This window comes from Eptesicus fuscus, chromosome 2 (assembly GCF_027574615.1).
Source record: "Eptesicus fuscus isolate TK198812 chromosome 2, DD_ASM_mEF_20220401, whole genome shotgun sequence".
Taxonomy (NCBI): Eukaryota; Metazoa; Chordata; class Mammalia; order Chiroptera; family Vespertilionidae; genus Eptesicus; species Eptesicus fuscus.
The window spans coordinates 68,013,679-68,029,431 of NC_072474.1; positions in this window are offsets into that span (position 1 = coordinate 68,013,679).

Consider the following 15,753-nt stretch of genomic DNA (forward strand, 5'->3'; position numbering starts at 1 on the left):
TGGTTGAAGAAACAAGGCTCAGCAATTTGGGATCACATCGCTCTCTCTGAATCAACTGTCACAATACTGGTATGAGAGTGTCATCTATCATCTGACACTTTACTTCTTCAAGGGAATAGTTCTTATTGTTACAGATCAAAGAGTGAGTTAGTGTTTCTCACGCATTGATTGCTAGGACTTGACGCTTTATGACTCACGTGTTCATCTCCATCCCCTGGAGCCATTCACTTCATGCTAGTTGGAGGTCCCTCTAAGAAAATGAAATTCCTGCCTCAGCGTTATCCAGTAAAGTAAAACCTGGAGTGTGTGCTTCCAGTTTCCACTTGCACACTGTAATCTTAGTAAAAAGGAAGGGAATACATTTCCTTTCCCCTACAAGGTTGACCTCTGACTTCATAATAAACTTACAAAATTGTCATATAATTCAGGTATCTCAAGCACACAAAGTAAAAAACACTCTCCAAATCTTTGGGGTTGAGGAGAAAAAAAAACTTCAAAAGAAGTACTTACAGCAAACTGTTATGTTTAACTCACTCACCGGCTGTTCCCATCATCTTTGTCCCTTTGCTCATTTTTTTTTAATATATATTTTATTGATTTTTTTACAGAGAGGAAGGGAGAGAGATAGAGAGTTAGAAACATCGATCAGCTGCCTTTTGCACACCCCCCACTGGGGATGTGCCCGCAACCAAGGCACATGCCCTTGACCGGAATCGAACCTGGGACCTTTCAGTCCGCAGGCTGACGCTCCATCTGACCATTGCAGTCCCTTGCTTGAGACTCTTCATGAATTCCCATTGTACACAAGATGAAATTGAAATCCCTGGTCCTGGTATACAAAGCCCTCACGATCTGGCTCCTGCTTGCCTATTTGATCTTATCAACAATTATTCTTTCTGCCCCATCTCTCCCAACAAACACATACAAGAACACAGAACATTCTTGAAATTCTGAATTATATGTAGTTCTTAAACATACATGTCTCTCTTCTGTTTTGGTATCTGCTCATCTGCCATTCCCTCTGTTGGTATTCTAGAACTTTCCCCCATCATGTCCAATGGATAAATTAATGTTTATCCTAGCCCAATCTCTTCTATGAAGCTTACTCCAATTTCTCCATATTACCCATCCATGACTATTTTTTTACAAGACTAAGTTCTTTGAAGAGGGGGACTACATTTAATTCATCTTTACAACCCTGTTGCTTAGCAGTATCTGGCATGATAGGTCCTCTATGTTCAAATAAATGAATGAATGCAAATCATAAATTAATATATCAGATATAAAGATTGAAATATTTTTTACAATATGTTTTTATTGATTTCAGAGAGAAGAAGGGAGAGGAAAAGATAGAAACATCAACGATGATAGAGAATGATGAGGATAATCAGGTCATGTTGATAGTTGGATGAAAAGAAAAAATGAGTGGCAAGATAACTGAGTGGATACTCTTAATCTTTAATGAGCTAGGAACAAAAGAAGCAGATTTAAAAGGAAAATTTTGAGTTCCATCTTGGATACATGAATTTGAGGGCCTCAATATCCAGTTGGAAAAGGCAGGTGTACATATGGATGTGGAGCTCAGGAGAGAGAGGTGGTGGCTTTACATATTTGGGCATCATCAGACTACAAATCACTTTGAAAGCCTTGGGTACAATTAAGAGTGCCCAGAGAGCAGAGGTCTGAGGAGCAAACTGTAGCACACAGACTTCCTAGGCTATTATGCAAATGTATACTTTAAGGTAATGATCTCCAAATTACGTTTTGTAGAACTTTAGTCCTACAAGATACTCCTAAAAAAAAAAAAATTGTTCTGTGGCAAAATGTTGAGAAAAATAATGACCACTAGAGATTATAATAGTACACAATAACATATCAACATAAAGGCTCTGAGAAGTCTGAGAATGAAGAAACCTCTAGCATTTTCATTATATTTGGCTACAGACACGTTTCTTCTCCCTCAATAATCATTGTTACTATCTTAAGAAACACACCCAAGGAACACATTTTGAAAAGTGTTTTTCTATGGTAATCTAATCCTTCAAAAGAATAAAAGGTCAAATAGAATTATATCAAAGGTAAGGTTTTTAGGGTAGATTTATGAAGAAATTACTTTGTCATTTCTGTCAAATAGATATATTTTCTATATCTAGGTTCGTCTATGTAAGTTTATGCATATGTTGGGGCATTTTAATGCTTTTAGAATTTGAAGTGCTCAAGTCAAAATAACTACCAAATTTTCCATGAGTATCTTTCTCTCAAACCTAAAGAAAGGTTGTAAGTTCATAACAAAGAAGAATTCTTGTTTAAATTTGAATATGGGATCTCTGATGGCTAATAAAAGTTATCTTATGAAAACAAAGTTTGAAGGACAAAAGTAATTTTTCAAGGCATCCATTAAAATTGAGAAGAGGCACAAAATTGGTGGGGGGTTTTCTTATAAACTGCTTATTTAGTGTGCAAGCTACTATAATTTACTTCACTTATGGTGCTTTCAGTATGTTGATTCAGAAAATGAGTTGGGTAATAACACACCTTATAAGAGGCAGCAGATGGCATAATAATTTCCCTTGCTTAGCAACTAATACCTTATCCACTATAAGCACTGTCTAGATTTCCATACTAATGTGCAGTGTTAGAACATTTAACAATAGGAAGCCCCAACTCCTGTAGTCACGGGTCTAGGTATGAGTCAGATGTTACATAACAGCCGGCTGCATCTAAACAAAGGAGTTCAGATTTAAATTCTAAATTTTCTTTGGTTTTAAGGTTGAAATGCCATAGTTTTAAAAACCTGAATTATGATTGGAAGTTAACTAGACTTGTGGTGCTCATTTCACAATATATACAAATATAGAATCATTATGTTGTACACCTGTATGTCAATTATGCCTCAATTAAAAAAACAATAACAACCTGAATCATGCCATCACTTTGTATTTATGTCATATATTTCAGAGAAGATGTTGAGTAAATTGGATCTTACTTTTCCCCCAAGAAACTCCTACATGATAGATGAGGAGTTAGGGGAGGAAGGAAAAACAATGGCTAAAGGAGCTGTTTCTTGGACTCACTAGCTGATTGATCGTGAGTAAATACTTAACTGCACCAAGTCTCTATTTCCACATTAGTAAATTATTAATAACATCACAGGGTTGTTGTGAAGACCAAAGCCAAACAACAGCCTTCACTAGAATGTAAGCTTCATAAAGGCACATATTTTTCTCTTTTTGGCTCACTTTTTGGCTTAATGCCTAGAATTGTATCTGGCATATACAATCATTCAGTGAGTTCTCTGAGATGTTTTCAATGTTAAAGACATGTAATGTATTATATGTAAGGTTTTATTATTATTCACTAAACTACAGAAGGCAGAAAAGGCAAAAGGAGGGAAAGTGACCAGCTTAAATTATTTCTTAAGTCAGAATGGAGTTAAGACTAGATTTTGAGGTCTAGACATTTTATCTATTTGATTATTCACCAAATTTTTTAGTGTACATACTATACACCAGTCATGGTACTAGGAACTAGATATATAATGGTAAAAATGTATATGATACATAATAGTAAGATATGGGAGATAGCTGTATGTTAAACCTATGAATACACAAAGTTTATTAAGTGCTATAAATGAAGAACAGCATCTGATGAGAGGAAAACAGGAAGTGAAGGTGCCGTAAGTTACAGCTAGGCTAAGCGTCTAAAATTTATCAACAAAAACAGCTCACTCTTTTGACAAGACATGTATTTTTAGAGAATGCTCATTCATTTTTATACATATCACTGTTTCTAGCTATCACCCAATCAGGAGAAACTTACCAATATCATATAGAACGAGCCATCCAAGACAAATTTATTAATATAGAAATTTGGAAAAACAATGACAACATTATTCACTCACACCTGCATTTTTGTTCTCACAACTATAAGCTCAATGATGTTTGTTGACCTTGATATTAAAAACTTGGCTATAAATCTTAAAACTTGTTTTCAAAATTACATACGGTCATTAAACCAAACTCACACCATGCCCTACTTTAAGTAGGCACTCAAAGGATTTTGTTGTGTTGAATTTTATTCTTTTAGAATGGTGAGAGTTATCACGGGGATAGCCAAACTTCAGTTTCCCATGGGAACACATATTTGTTAAATGATTAGCTTTCTCATTAAAAAAATATTTTTTCCAAACTAAAGACATGTAATGAAGGCTCTGACTTATTATTCCTTTGAATTCTCAATGAAGCCATTGAGATCACTTGACAAGCCCACCTGCTTTTAATGGTTAATTTAGGCTTTTAATCCATGTGAAATTACTATCTAACTTGCAGGCAATGCTGGGAGAAGAGCAATAGTTGAAATCAACCCTTTCTTTTTAAATGGACATAAAGAAAGAGAACATTGTATCCTATATTAAAGAGCAACTGTTGGTAGATATACTCTCTTAGCCTGACATGGTTGACAGCTAAAATTTTAAGGTCAGATATTTCTAATTACCAGTAATTTTTTGAAACTTAAAAAAATAATAATAAAAGCAGAAGTATTTCACTAAATAATTTAAGAGGAAAAAATAATCAAGCCTTTGTGAAAAAAATATGGATTTTTATGACAAGATCAGTGGAAGTAGAAAAATGGATTTAAATATCCATTAGGAAAGGTGTGATAGATTTCTTAAAATCTTTTTTAAGGGGTAAGTTTTCAAAAAACTTTCTGTCCAATACAATAACTTGTTACTCTAAAAAACTGCAATTTATAGTTTTAAATAGTTCTTCCCCAGAATTAGTTTCTTTTAAAAATCAACTATATTGAGGTATAATGTATATAAAATAAAATACACCATTTTAAGCATATAACTCAGCATAAGTATTCCTAAAAAATTTAGTGCTATACAAATTCCCACAATAAGAAAACAAAGGGGCCAGGGGGAAAATGGGGTTAGGAGAACAATAGTCAAAGACTATGTTATTGATACACTAAACAAACAAACAAAAACAACCTAATAAAAAGATAACACACTTGAACAACTTTAAACCAACAGACATTTATAAAACACTTTACCCAACACAAGTAGAACATATAGTCTTCTCCAGTGCACACAGAACATTCTATATGATAGACTATATCCCAGGCCATAAAACAAAACTTAATAAATTTAAAAGGATTGAAATCATGCAAAGTATGTTCTCCAACTATCAGACTGAGTAAAATTATAAATTAATAACAAGTAAATTTGAAAAATTAATGAAGATATAGAAATTAACACAATACTAAATAACCAATGGATCAAAGAAGAAATCACAAGGGAAACTGGAAAACAATTTGAGATGATGAAATATAACATATCAAAACCCATGGGATTTAACTAAATCAGCACTTAAAGGAACATTGATAGCTTTAAATGCCTATATTAAGAGAAAATGATATCAAATCAATAACCTAAACTTCCACCTGAAGACATTAGAAAAAGCAAGGGGAAGGATGGACATAATAGAATAGGGTGGTAATAAATCAAATAAGAAATAGAAATAACTACTAAAACCAAAACTTAATTCTTTGAAAAGATCAATAAAATTCAAACTTTAGACTGTTCAAGCAAAGAAAAGAATCAAGTAACTAAAACCAGGAATGAAAAAGAAGACATTCCTATCAACCATGCAGAAAAGCATAGTAAGAACAGATTAGTAATTGCCAGCGGTGGGGTGGGGAGTGAGGTGCGGGGAAAATGCGTGAAGGTGGTCAAAGGGTAAAAACTTCCAGTTATGAGATGAGTACGTCCAGGGCACGTAATGTACAACATGGTGACTATAGTTAAGAATGCTGTGCTGCACATTTGAAAGTTGCTGAGTGAGTAGATCTTAAAAGTCCTCATCATAAGAAAAAAAATTGTAACTATGTGTGGTGATGGATGTTCACTAAACTTAGTGTTATTACATTTTCTTTTTAAAAGGTAATTTTTTAATAGAAATGATAAAATGAGAAAAACATCTTTTGTATTTTCCACATATTTCTAGCATTCTTCATCATTTGTACAGAACTGATTTTATATCTGGCATCATTTTCTTTCCCTACAACTTCCTTTAATATTTCTAACAATTCATGTCTGCTGGAAAAAAAATGTTTGTGCTTTTGTAAAAGAAAGTGTTTATGATGCTTTTATTATTGCAGGATATTTTTACTTAGAATCCTAAGTTAACTTAAAAACACACAAAACATGCTAAAGTTATCATTCCATTCCTTTTGGCTTGCATGATTGCTGACAAGAAATCTGTAGTAATTCTTATCTTGGTACCCCTGGTGTGTTTTTTCTCTGACTTCTCTTAGAGTTTTATTTTATCACTGGTTCTCACCACTTTCAATATGATATGCCTATCAATAGGGACTGTAACACATATCTGCTAATATACTATATACCATGCTATGTTCATATTATGGAGTACTACAAAGCATTCTTTAAAATGCAGTAGTCATGGAATACTGCTCTATATAATGTTGAGTAAAAAAATTAATTGCATCCGCATCAGCAGTGTACTAGGGTTCCTTTTTCTCAACAGCCTCGGCAGAGGCAGCCATTCTGGTGCAGCCACTATGGAAATCAGTGTGGAGTTTCCTCAAAAAAATTAAAAATGGAACTCCCATTTGACCCAGTGATCCCACTTCTAGGAATATATCCTAAGAAGCCTGAAACACCAATCAGAAAGAACATATGCACCCCTATGTTCATAGCAGCACTATTTACAATAGCTAAGATCTGGAAACAGCCCAAGTGCCCATCAGTAGATGAATGGATAAAAAAGCTGTGGTACATTTACATCATGGAATACTATGCAGCAATAAAAATGAAGGATCTCTTACCCTTTGAGACAGCATGGAGGGACCTGGAGAGTATTATGCTAAGCAAAATAAGCCAGTCAGAGAAAGACAAGTATCACATGATATCACTCACATGTGGAATCAAATGAACAAAATAAACTGATGAACAACATAGATCCAGAAACATAGAAGCATGGAACAGTCTGTCACATCTCAAAGGGGAGGCCTGGGTGGGTGGTTGGGAAGAGATCAACCAAATAACTTGTATCCATATTTGCATAACCCATGAACACAGATAATAGTGTGGTGAAGGCCATGGGCGGGGGCCGGGGGGCATGAGCAGGGGGGCAGGAGTAAGGGGGCGGGGGTGGGCTAGAAAGGATCAATGGTGGGGGGGAGGAGACATATGTAATATTTTCAACAATAAAGATTTTTAAAAAATTAAATTTAAAAATTTAAATTGCAAAAGGATGTATATGGTATAATACTATCTATTTATAAATATGGAAACCCTCCATATGCCAAAAGGCAATAAATTGTATAGATCAAGGGACATAATTTGTACAAGTATAGAAGATCCACATGAAGCCACAGGGAGGCTGGGTGGGGAAATCACACAAATGTTGCTCTGATTGATCATTTACCATGGAATCTGTTCATGTGTGTATGTTTAATAAAATGAAATTGGCATTTCTCTCCTCCAAAAAAGGCAACATTTCTTTTACATTCAAATATTTTCTATTGTTTGAATGTAAAAACACCTTTAGAGTAACAGAGTTAATATAGTTATTGATTTCATAGACATCCTAGGAGACATTGAATAAATATTCAATGAATGAATGGGCCTTAGAGATTTGTGGAGCCTCCTGTCATTGTCACTAATTCTTCCTAAATATTCATCAGAGATAGTGGCCTGGTATAGTGGGCATTTATTGGTTTTGCCAGCCCAGCATCCAATAGCCCTTTCTTTTGGTAAAGGTACTTCAATACCCCCCTGGCATTTCTTCTACCCTACCGCATGTACTGTTGGTGAGATTATCAATTCTGCCTTCTCCTGACCAAGGAGTGGACATGTAAACTAAACCAGGCCAAGCAGACTCTCTCCCCTTAGAATCCTGAGTGGAGGGACAGGAGGTCAGAAAACAGAGCTGATTTGCCTTGACAGCATCTCTCTGGGGACACTGCCAATTGATTCCTATTTAGATTCCTTGAGCTGAGCTGCTTCAGATTCTGTGAATTACCCCATGTCCTTACAATACAGTCCTCTCTGGTTTAGTCAGTCAGTCGTTGATGTTGATTGTAACTGAAGAACACTAACTGACAGAGCTGCATGTAAATACATAAAATGAAAAGGTCACCACTAGCTTGCAAGAGTCCACAGCATTTTGTTTAACTTTGCGCCAGAATTTGCTTCTCTATTGTCTACATTAGTCCCAGCTCTACTTCTGGAAGCTCATAGCATAAATGTACTCCACCTTCCAAATGGCACACATTTAAAAACTACTCTCATTTATCCCTAAATACTTTCTCAGCAAAATAACTCATTTTCTCGATTAAAACATGTATGACTACTACACACTCACTAGAATGCCTACAATATAAAGGACAGGCCATTCCAAGTGTTGACAAGGATGTGGAGAAAGTGTAGCTCTTATGCATTGCTGGAGAGAATGTAAAATGATGCAGCCACTTCTGAAAAACAGTTTATATAATTTACACATAGATATAATTTACTTAATATTTTTAAATGGACTACAAAGAATCACCTACTGTAATGTTATCCTAAGCAGTAATACGCATGAAATCATGATCCTATACACATTAACTATTAATTTAAAATAGTGGATCACTTACTATTAAAATTACTTAACTATTAATTTAAAATGTGGATCACTTACTATTAAAATTAATTTCTTGTGCCACTAATGGCATACATAGTGCCCTTTGGGAAATATTAGGTTATTCTATTTAACTTAAATATTTATATAAATTAATTTTCATTAAAGCAGTTACCAACTTAGAAAAGAATAATATAAAGTTTATGTAGCACATACTGAAATACAAAAAGAATTAGATCTTTCAATTAGCAGTTACTTGGAAAGGACTTGGGTTGGCTTTTCTCAATTGAAAGTGACGAAAGAGCTGGAGATATGACCGATCTCCAGAGCCAAGATGTCTTCTTTCCTACAGGCCACCCAACATGATCTCAGCCTGTAATGTGGGGAAAGACCACCACACAGAAAGAGAGAAAAAGGAAGTATTAAAAAAATGTCATTACATAAAGAATTGTGAGGTCATTCTTTTCTTTAGATTCTTCCGTGTTCTTCCTTTCTCTACTTGCCAAATTTATTTAATGTGCATCAATTTTTAAAAATAAAATACAGTAAAAATTTCATTCTTTTGGATACCTTCAGATGAAAATTTAATATTTTTAATTATAATCATAGTTAAATTTCTAATCTTATTTCTAATCTTCTATTTTAATTCAAAAATAAAAATTTAAGTGGAAATATCAATTTCTTTTTTTAAGTACTGACACTCATACCACCTTTTGTGGCTAATTGTATTTACTATGTTCTTTAAGTTCTCAGAACACCAAAAACATATTATTTTTTCATTATTACACAAAAAATATAAACCAAAAGAACGAAATGCTCTCAAAGGCCAGAATAGAATACAAACACAATAGGTTCTGTAAAATGGACCTAAAATCTTCTTGTAATTGTGGTTTGATTATTCTTAAAACTCTATAGGTTAAGGGATATGATATATAGAATTCGCTTTAATTACTCCAGTAGGACTGAGGACAAGCTAGGGGTGGTGTGTAGATGAAATGGATAGATGTAACCAGAACAACATAATATTGATAATTGTGAAAGCTTGGTAGTGACTAAATAGGTATTATTTTATTTTTTAAATTTTCTGAATATTTGATTCTACAATAAAAGTTAAAATAAAAACAGATAAAACCCTTAATATGCAGTTACAGAGACAACTAAAGCAACCACTGTAGTGCCCAAAATAGAAAATAAACAAAAAAATTATTCCAAAACAAAACACCAAAAGGTCTATAAGTATTTTTGCTATTTAATTTGTATAGTAAAATGAAAAAACAATCCTTTACCATTAAGGCCACTATTTTCAAGTTGCATGAAAGGTTATTATCGCCACCTACTGGACATTGTGATTAACTACTTGTATTTTAAAAATCACTATTGAATAGATTCTCCTATCCTATCCCAAGCCTTTGGTCTTTAAGATAATGCATATACTATTGAATTTATGTTTATGTGTGTGTGTTTACACTCATAATGTTAATTAATAATGTTATATTACACAACTTCTAACAGCATGAAATGCCACCTGCAAAAGGTGTATCAAAATTTTTGTTAGAAAGTACACTGATGATCATCGAATGATGTCCTTCTTTAATAGAAAATCCCTTATTTTAAATAGTTTTCCAGAGGGTTGGAACACAGAATTTAAATTATTTACACATAGAAATAAACCATAAAGTTATAAACTAGTCTTGGCTCTTAAATATAGTGCTGCTTTATTTTTATCTCAGTCTTTCAAAATCTTGATTTTTTTTATCACAACTTTACATCCTTTGTAAGTTGGCTAATTGCATATATCAGTGATTCTCAGCCGTGGTGTATAGAATTACCTGTGGAACTTTTTAATAAACTGATGCTTGTACCAAAGCCAGATATCTTTTTATCCAGCCACAGTTAGAAGAGCCATTATTAGATACCAGTGGTTCTCAAAGAGTGGTCCCTGGACCAGCATAATAATCATCTGGGAACTCGTCAGAAATGTCAGTTTTCAGGGTCCACCCAATTGTTCAGTGTAGTCCAGCAATTTGTACTCACAAACCCTCCAAGTGATTTGGATGCAGGCTTAAGTTTGAGAATCTTTAGCATTTACAATTAAAATGGAAAGTTTTTACTCCTTTTAAATATAATATTTCATTTACTGCTAAGAAAATAGTAATAATTTTTAAAAGTAATCTAGTACAATTCTACAGTTTTTCCAGAAGCATCTACACTAATAAAAGAGAAACATGCAAACTGACCATCACTCTGCTACACCCACCAGCCAATCAGGAGCAAGTATGCAAATTAACCCAACAAAAATGGTAGCAGCCACGGAGCTGGAGCGAGCAGGAGGCTTGGGTTGCCCCTGGTGATGGAGGAAGCCAAGCTTCCCATCCGCCCTGGCTGGTCCTGGCCTCCGCTCTAGGCTATAAAGTTTCAATTATAGAAGATAAATAAATCCCAGACACCTGCTTCCAGCCAGCCCTGGCCTCCACTCAGGAGGCACTGGAAAAAAAAAAAAAAAGAGAAAAGAAAAAAAGGAAGGGCTGGGAGCTTGGATCGCTCGGGGGCATGGCCAGCCTGAAAATGGCCATCAGCCCCTCACCCAGGCTGGCCAGGCACCCCAGTGGGGACCCCAACCCTGAAAGGGGTGTGGCCAGCCTGAAAATGGTCCTCAGACCCTCACCCAGGCTGGCCAGACACCCCAGTGGGGACCCCCACCCTGAAGGGGGTGTGGCCAGCCTGAAAACAGCCCTCAACCCCTCACCCAGGCTGGCCACACCCCCATGGGGTGAGGGTCCCACTGGGGGGCTTGACCAGTCTGCAAACAGCCATCAGCCCCTCACCCAGGCTGGCCAGGCACCCCAGTGGGGATCCCCATCCTGAAGGGGGTGTGGCCAGCCTGAAAACGGCCCTCAGCCCCTCACCCAGGCTGGCCAGGCATCCCAACAGGACCCCCACCCTGATCCGAGACACCCTTCAGGGCAAACCAGCCGGCCCCCACCCATGCACCAGGTCTCTATCTATACTAATAAAAGGGTAATATGCTAATTAGATTGGGAGACCTTCCAGAAGATCTTCTGGACGTTCTTCTGGAAAAAGCCATGGTGGCGGGGCCAAGGGAGAGGCGGTTAGAGGCCAAGAGGGGAGGGCAGTTGTGGATGATCAGGCCAGGATGGGACAGCAGTTGTGAGTGATCAGGCTGGTGGGGGCCAGGGCTGTTGGGGGTAAGCAGACCAGCAGGGGGGCCAGTTGGGGGTGAGCAGGACATCAGTGGGGGTCAGTTGGAGGTGATCAGGACAGCAGGGGGGCCAGTTTGGAGTGAGCAGGCCAGTAGGGGTGCAGTTGGGGGCGAGCAGGCCAGTGGGGAAGAAAGGTGGGGTCGAGCAGGCCAGCAGGGGGGGTAGTTGGGGTGAGCAGGCCAGCAGAGGGGAGCATTTGAGGGCAGGCGAGCACACTGGCATGGGGGGCAGTTGGGGGTGATCAGGCTGGCAGGGGGGGTCGTTAGGGGCAGAGTCGTTAGGGGCAATCAGGCAGGCAAGCAGGTGAGCGGTTAGGAGCCAGCAGTCCCGGATTGCAAGAGGAATGTCCGACTGCTGGTTTAGGTCTGATCCCTATAAACCGGCAGTCAGACATCCTTTGAGGGGTCCAAGATTGGAGAGGGTGCAGGCTGGGCTGAGGGACACCCCCCCATGTACGAATTTTGTGCACCGGAGCACTAGTCTATAATAATAAAAGCATAATATACTAATTAGACTGAACAGTTGAATGACCATCTGCAGGAAGCTGGGGCTGCAAGGGCCGAGGCAAGCCGCTGCCACTGCGAGGGCCAAGCCCCTTGCACGAATTTCGTGCATCAGGCCTCTAGTATTATTATAAACACTCAACATCAGTTCTAGTTAGCCAGTAGGGAAATTGCTGTAATGGAAGGGTAGGGAATTATTTATTCACTAGAAATAATTCCTTACCCTTCCATTAGAGCAATTCATGCATGGGGGTGTGTCCCTCAGCCCAGCCTGCACCCTCTCCAATCTGGGAACCCTCAACAGATGTCCGACTGCCCATTTAGGCCTGATCCCGGGATCGGGCCTAAATGGGCAGTCAGACATCCCGCTCACAATCCAGGACTGCTGGCTCCCAACTGCTCGCCTGCCTGCCTTCCTGATTGCCCCTAACAGCTTCTGCTTGCCAGCCTGATCACCCCCTAATCACTCCCCTGCCAGCCTGATTGATGACTAACTGCTCCCCTGCCAGGCCAATTGCCCCTAACTGTCCTCCCTTGCCGGCCTGGTCACCCCTAACTGCCCTCCCCTGCAGGCCTGGTCCCCCCCAACTGCCCTCTCCTGCCAACCCAGTCACCCCTAACTACCCTCCCCTGCCAGCCTAATTGCCCCTAACTTCTCTCCCCTGCTGGTCTAGTCCCCCCCCCCCCAACTTCCCTCCCCTGCAGGCCTGGTAGCCCCCAACTTCCCTCTCCTGCAGGCCTGGTCCCCCCAAACTGCCCTCCCCTGCAGGCTTGATTGCCCCCAACTGCCCTCCCTTGCAGGCCTGGTACCCCCCAACTGCTCTCCCCTGAAGGCCGGGTAGCCCCAACTTTCCTTTCCTGCAGGCCTGGTCCCCGCAACTGCTCTCCTTTACAGGCCTGGGTCTCCCCCTCCCCCCAACTGCCCTCCCCTGCTGGCCTGATTGCCCACAACTGCCCTCCCTTGCAGGCCTGGTCCCTCCCAACTGCCCTCCCCAGCTGGCCATCTTGTGTCCACAAGGGGGCAGCCATCTTGTGTGTTGGAGTGACGGTCAATTTGCATATTACTTTTATTAGATCGGATAGGCCAGTTAGTAAAACCCTGGAATGTTCTTGCCCTGAGAAAGTTTTCCAACCATATTCCCTTGTCCTGATCAAAAGGCACCTTTTTAAAACATAAGACCTTTAGCCATGTCATACCTTTTAATCCAGGAATGTCACTTCTAGAAATAGAGAAAATAAATTTTGCCCAAAGAGTTTCTCTAAAGCATTAAAAATAAGAGGGGAAGGGAGACCCAAGCACATTAAATGCCTCCAAATTGGGAAATGACTCCATAAATTAAACATCAACAGGATGGAATCTTTTTAACCACTAAAAGGATGTTTTTCATATGAAATTTTACATAATATGGAGAATTGTTTGATAACAACATGTGTCTTAATGTTCTGTCAGTTGAAAAAAACAATGGAAAACATCAAAATTTTAATACTCCTGGCTGGCGTGGCTCAGTGGTTGAGCATGAACCTATGAACCCAAAGGTCATGGCTGGATTCCCTCCCCATCAGGGCACATGCCTGGGTTACTGGCTCGATCCCCAGTGGGGGGCATGCAGGAGGCAGCCTATCAATGATTCTCTCATCATTGATGTTTCCCTTCCTCTCTCCCTCTCCCTTTCTCTCTGAAATCAATAAAAATATATTAAAAATATATTAATGCTGGTTACCTATGAGTAGTAGGATTATGTGATTTTGAAAATATTAGTGTTTTTAAAATTGTCGATTTTCTTGTGATTAACAGAGTAAATACAATAGAGCTTCTACTCTGTGAACCTGAATCTTCAAATAATGATTAATTAGTAAGCTTTCAAAAGATGGTAATTGTGGGAAATAAGATGTTTTCTCTCTCCATCCTGCATTACTCTTATCTCATTCATCCCACTCCTTCCACCTTTTATTTCTACTCTCTTCCCATCAACCGTCATTACCCCATAATCTCAGATACTAAGAAACTGAGGTGTAATTATTCAATATTTTTAAATTTTAAGTGCTCAGATAAATAGTTTAATTTACCTTAAAATATACAAACAGAAAGTAAAATAGACTAATGGTTAAAAGAACATGCTGCAAAATCAGACAGACCTAGTTTAGAATCTTAGCTTGCCACGTATGGGACCTCCTACAAATTTAAACTTCCTTATCTATAAAATGGGAGCAACACTCTCCTCCTCCCTGGACTGCTGTGAGGATGAAATGAGAGGACGCAGGGAAAGCATAAGATGGAAGGCAACTGCCATTATTGTTTTATAGTTAATGTAGCTGGCTGTTTTTTGTAAACAGCCTTTAAATTTTCTCTGTAGGAAAAAAAGCTTACCGAGGTTCAGTGCTTGCACAGTTATTTGGACTTCTCAAAATACTAAAATTCAAAAACAACTTGGGAGACTTACATGGAGCTGTCAAAATATTCTTCATAAACTGGCTGTTACTAAAACCCACCAACAAATTTATCAGTACTGTTATTTCATAAAGTGAAAGACAGCCTCAGAATATGAGAAATCATTCCCAAGAAAGGACAGTTGGCAACTGTATGACAAAATTATCTACCTTTTTTAAAATTATTATTCCTGTTTGTCATCTACCAGTAAACACTTTAGGACCAATACCAGTTTGCAAACTGGCACTTGATGAAAGACATATAACTTCTTAGCCTGATTCTTCATCCATAAAGGAGGTTGTTCTAGCTACCTCCTGGGATGTTCATTCAACAAACACTAAGCAAGTGATTACTTCCTATTAAGCAGAGGAATTCAGAATCAAACGAGGTTAAGTATATGAAAACACTATACACAGTGCTTGTATATCACAAAGCACCATAAAAATAGAGTATTATTATAAAAATAAAAATATTATATATTGATTCCTAAGAGGAAAAAAAAAAGATTTTACACCTACATTTAAATGGCTTAGTCATTTTCTATATTCATGTTACATCAAATAACATTCAGAATTTTTTAGTATGAACACTTTCCAACGTTTTCCATATTTTTTCTTTAGAAAATAGTCATATTTGTGATGTACTTCACTACTCTGTCATTCTCTCTCTTATGGGAATTGCGGATGTTTCTTTTCCCTCAGATGGTATAGTTCTCAAGGGAAAGTTATTAAGCTAAAAATTGCTGCTATAATAACATAATAATTCAGCATGTAAAAGCTGAATTCTAAGGAAGATTTAAAGGGATCTAAAGGCAGGCTCAGACACAGAGAAAATTTTATTTTCTTATTTTTGAAAATGTAAGACTTTCCAGTGTTAAAATCCACTTCTAAGTATGATGATCAAAAAATAACAAGACAGCCCAGTCCAGCCAGTATCGCTCAGTGGTTGAGCATCCA